A 5699-nucleotide genomic window follows, 5' to 3' on the forward strand; every position below is an offset into this window, starting at 1 on the left:
AAATCATGTTGACTTGCTGAGTCAACACTTTGTTCTGAGCTAATATGGCATTCAGAGCATCAATTTCAAGAATTCTCTTCCTTTGAGGCGTCCCATTATTCATAGAATTCCTCTCAGAAGTGTACATGAACTGGTTATTTGCAACCATGTCAATAAGTTCTTGAGCTTCTACAGGCATTTTCTTTAGGTGAATGGATCCACCTGCAGAATGGTCCAATGACATCTTAGAGAACTCAGATAGACCATAATAGAATATATCTATCATGGTCCATTCTGAAAACATGTCAGAAAGACATCTTTTGGTCATCTATTTGTATCTTTCCCAAGCTTCATAGAGGGATTCACCATCTTTTTGTATGAAGGTCTAAACATCCACTCTAAGCTTGCTCAGCTTTTGAGGAGGAAAGAACTTAGCCAAGAAGGCCGTGACCAGCTTATCCCAGGAGTCCAGGCTATCTTTAGGTTGTGAATCCAACCATGTTCTAGCTCTGTCTCTTACAGCAAAAGGGAAAAGCATGAGCCTATAGACTTCAGGATCTACTCCATTCATCTTTACAGTCTCACAGATCTGCAAGAACTCAGTTAAAAACTGATAGGGATCTTCTGATTGGAAGTCCATGAAACTTGCAGTTTTGTTGCATTAGAGCAACTATTTGAGGTTTCAGCTCAAAATTGTTTGCCCCAATGGTAGGGATTGAGATGCTTCTTCCATCAAACTTGGAAGTAGGTGTAGTATAATCACCAAGCATCCTCCTTGCATTATTGTTGTTAGGTTCGGCTGCGATGTCTTTTTCCTGCTCGAAAATTTCAGTAAGGTTGTCTCTGGATTGTTGTAATTTAGCTTCTCTTAATTTTCTCTTTAGAGTCCTTTCAGGTTCAGGGTCAGCTTTAACAAGAATGCCTTTTTCCTTGTTCCTGCTCATATAGAGAAGAAGAGAACAAGAAAAGAAAGAGGAATCCTCTATGTCACAGTAAAGAGGTTCCTTATTGTTAGTAGAAGAAGAAAGGGAATAAAGAAAAGAGAATCCAAACAGAAGGGTAAGGATAGGGGTAGTGAATTGAGGTGAAGAGAGGTGAAGAGAAGTGTTAGTGAATGAATAAATAAATATAATAATATGAGAGAAGGAGAAATTTTCAAAAATAAATTTTAAAAAAGAGTTAAATGATTTTCGAAAAATAAAGATAAGAAACAAAATTTAAATTTAAATTTAAAACAATTAATTAATTAAATAAAGAATTTTTGAAAAAGAGGGAGGTATTTTCGAAAATTAGAGAGAAAAGTTGTTAAGTGGTTTTGAAAAAGATAAGAAACAACCAAAAAGTCAAATAGTTAGTTGAAAAAAAAATTGAAAATCAAATTTGAAAAGATAAGAAGATAAGAAGATAAGAAGTTAGAAAAGATATTTTAAAATCAAATTTTTGAAAAAAGATAAAATTTTGAAAAAGATATGACATAAAAGATAAGATAAAAAGATATGATTAAAAAGATATGGTTAGAAAAGATTTAATTTTTAAAATTAAAATTAATTACTTGACTAACAAGAAAATAAAAGATATGATTCTAGAATTTAAAGATTGAACCTTTCTTAACAAGAAAGTAACAAACTTCAATTTTTTTGAATCAATCACATTAATTGTTAGTGTAATTTCGAAAATTTGAAATAAAATTAAGAAAGAGAATTTGAAAATAATTTTAAAATTTTCGAAATTAATAAGATAAAAATGAAAAAGATTTGATTTTTGAAAAAAATTTTGAAAAGATAGGATTTTTAAAATTAAAATTTTGACTTGACTTATGAGAGACAACTAATTTTAAAAATTTTTGACTAAGTCAACTCAAATTTTTGAAAATTAGGAGAGAAACAAGGAAAAGATAATTTTTTTATTTTTGAATTTTTAATGAGGAGAGAGAAAAACACAAATATGACCCAAAACATGAAAATTTTGGATCAAAACACTTAATGCATGCAAGAACACTATGAATGTCCAGATGAACACCAAGAACACTTTGAAGATCATGATGAACATCAAGAACATATTTTTGAAAAAAAAAATTTATGCAAAGAAAATATGCAAGACACCAAACTTAGAAATCTTTAATGCATGGACACTATGAATGCAAAAATGCATATGAAAAATAATAAAAGACACACAACAAGAAATCATCAAGATCAAACAAGAAGACTTACTAAGAACAACTTGAAGATCATGAAGAACACTATGAATGCATAGAATTTTCGAAAAAATAATGCATAAATTTTAAAAACATGCAATTGACACCAAACTTAAAAATTGACTCAAGACTCAAACAAGAAACACAAAATATTTTTAGTTTTTATGATTTTATGATTTTTTTGTATTTTCTTTTGAATTTTTTTTTCGAAAAACTTTTAGAAAAAAAGAAAATAAGAAATTCAAAATTTTTAATAAGAATTCCAGGAATCTTTCAATATTTGTCTAAAGCCCCAATCCAAGGGTTGGGCATGGCTTAATAGTCAGCCAGCTTTAAAAGATATAAATCAGGCATGCAACAGCTGATATTTCATCCAACTCTATATACATACCCGACCGGTTGACAAGTGGAGGCCTCAATCCAATGGGAGTTTGGATATGGCTTTACAGCCAACCAGGCATCAACATGTTACTTGTGAAACTCTAGAATTCATTCTTAAAAATTTAGAATGATTTTCGAAAACAGATGAGAAATTTTTGAAAAAAATTTTTTTGAAATTAAAACAAAAAGAAAATTACCTAATCTGAGCAACAAGATGAACCGTCAGTTGTCCATACTCGAACAATCCCCGGCAACGGCGCCAAAAACTTGGTGGATGAAATTGTGATCATCAACAATGGCTCCAATAATTTGGTAGCTCTCACACGTGAATTACATTTAGTCACAACTCCGCACAACTAACCAGCAAGTGCACTGGGTCGTCCAAGTAATACCTTACATGAGTAAGGGTCGATCCCACTGAGATTGTTGGTATGAAGCAATCTATAGTCATCTTGTAGATCTCAGTCAGGCTGATTCAAATGTGATTGGATTAGATAATTAAAAGATAAATAAAATAGGATAGAAATACTTATGTAAATTAATGGTGGGAATTTCAGATAAGCGTATGGAGATGCTTGTCCCTGTTGAATCTCTGCTTTCCTACTGATTTCATCCAATCCTGCTTACTCCTTTCCATGGCAAGCTGTATGTAGGGCATCACCATTATCAATGGCTACATCTCATCCTCTCAGTGAAAATGGTCCAAATGCTCTGTCACAGCACGGCTAATCATCTGTCGGTTCTCAATCAGGTTGGAATAGAATCCCGTGATTCTTTTGCGTCTGTCACTAACGCCCAGCCTTCAGGAGTTTGAAGCTCATCGCAGTCATTCAATCCCGGAATCCTACTCGGAATACCACAGACAAGGTTAGACTTTCCGAATTCCCATGAATGCCGTCATTAATTCTAGCTTATACCACGAAGATTCTAATCAAGGAATCCAAGAGATATGCGCCCCGGTCTAAGGTAGAACGGAAGTGGTTGTAAGTCATGCGCGTTCATAGGTGAGAATGATGATGAGTGTCACGGATCATCACATTCATCAAGTTGAAGTGCAACGAATATCTTAGAATAGGAATAAATCGAATTGAATAGAAAATAGTAGTAATTGCATTGAAACTTGAGGTACAGCAGAGCTCCACACCCTTAATCTATAGTGTGTAGAAACTCCACCGTTGAAAATACATAAGTGATAGCTCCAGGCATGGCTGAATGGCCAGCCCCCAAACGTGGTCACAAGACCGAATGATCAAAAGACTCTTAATAAACTAGTAAAAAGTTCTATTTATACTAAACTAGCTACTAGGGTTTACAGAGGTAAGTAATTGATACATAAATTCACTTCCGGGGCCCACTTGGTGTGTGCTTGTGCTGAGCTTGATCTATCCACAAGCTGAGGCTTCTCTTGGAGTTGAACGCCAAGTTGTAACGTGTTTTGGGCGTTCAACTCTGGTTCGTGACGTGTTTCTGGCGTTTGACTCCAAAATGCAGCATGAAACTAGAGTTGAGCGCCAGTTTACGTCCTCTAATTACAAATAAAGTATAGACTATTATATATTGCTGGAAAGCGCTAGATGTCTACTTTCCAACGCCTTTGAGATCGCGCCATTTGAAGTTCTGTAGCTCCAGAAAATCTATTTCGAGTGCAGGGAGGTCAGATTCCAACAGCATCAGCAGTCCTTTGTCAGCCTCCTATCAGAGTTTTGCTCAGGTCCCTCAATTTCAGCCAGAAAATACCTGAAATCACAGAAAAACACACAAACTCATAGTAAAGTCCAGAAATGTGAATTTAGCATAAAAACTAATGAAAACATCCCTAAAAGTAACTAGATCATACTAAAAACTACCTAAAAACAATGCCAAAAAGCGTATAAATTATCCGCTCATCAGTGACATTAAAAGAGCGCTTGTTGGGAGGCAACCCAATTTTTATTTATCTAATTTTATTTTTATTTTATTGTTATTTTGTTTTTTATTAGGTTCATGATCATGTGGAGTCACGAAAAAAATATTAAAATTAAAAACAGAATCAAAAACAGCAGAAGAAAAATCACACCCTGGAGGAAGGACTTACTGGCGTTTAAACGCCAGTAAGCAGTATCTGGCTGGCGTTCAACGCCAGAACAGAGCATAGATCTGGCGCTGAACATCAGAAACAAGCATGGAATTGGCGTTCAACGCCAGAAACATGCTACAATTGGGCGTTGAACGCCCAGATTGAGCATCACTTTGGCGTTTAAATGCCAGAATTGTATGCAAAGGCATTTTACATGCCTAATTGGTGCAGGGATGTAAATCCTTGACAACTCAGGATCTGTGGACCCCACAGGATCATCTCAGGATCTGTGGACCCCACAGGATCCCCACCTACCTCACCCTCTCTCTCTCCATTCATGGTCATCCCTTCTGTTTTTCATACACCACTCACATCTATCCACTCTTCCCCATACACCCCACCTACCTTCAAAAATTCAAATTCTCTTTCCCACCCAATCCCACCCATATAGCCGAATACACACATCCCTCCATCTCCTCCATATATTCTTCATATTCTTCATCTTTTCTTTCTTCTCTTGCTCGAGGACGAGCAATTTTCTAAGTTTGGTGTGGTAAAAGCATAGCTGTTTTGCTTTTCCATAACCATTGATGGCACCTAAGGCCAGAGAAACCTCAAAAAAAAAGAGAAAAGGGAAGACAAAAGCTTCCACCTCTGAGTCATGGGAGATGGAAAGACTCATCTAAAGGATTTATAGCTCAGTGGTAGAACATTTGACTGCAAATCAAGAGATCCCTGACATACCTCAGGGGATAAATTGTCCTCCACACAACTATTGGGAGCAAATAAAGGATAAGAGCACCAAAATCACTAGGGATCAAGCAACATAGGCAAGGAAGAGACATAAAGGAGCCCAAAAAGCACCATTGGTCCTTCAAAAAGGTGCCACCCTCACTAAGGTGGACTCATTCCTTAACTTCCTTATTCTTAATTCTCTGTTTTTCAATTTTTATGTTATATGTTCATCTATGTTTTGTGTCTCTACTTCATGATCATTAGTAGTTAGTAACTATGTCTTAAAGTTATGAATAATTCCATTAATCCTTCACCTCTCTTAAATGAAAAATGTTTTAATTCAAAAGAACAAGA

The 5699-nt window shown here is 35.4% G+C and overlaps 1 non-coding gene across 1 annotated transcript; it reads left to right on the forward strand.

Annotated features, from left to right (window-relative positions):
* The first annotated feature begins 281 nt into the window (after positions 1-281).
* Positions 282-385, forward strand: LOC130977380 (small nucleolar RNA R71). The gene has a single exon (XR_009085073.1). It is a non-coding gene; the product is annotated as a small nucleolar RNA R71 (small nucleolar RNA).
* Positions 386-5699: the final 5314 nt, after the last annotated feature.

The sequence above is a fragment of the Arachis stenosperma genome, chromosome 4 (assembly GCF_014773155.1).
Source record: "Arachis stenosperma cultivar V10309 chromosome 4, arast.V10309.gnm1.PFL2, whole genome shotgun sequence".
Taxonomy (NCBI): domain Eukaryota; kingdom Viridiplantae; phylum Streptophyta; class Magnoliopsida; order Fabales; family Fabaceae; genus Arachis; species Arachis stenosperma.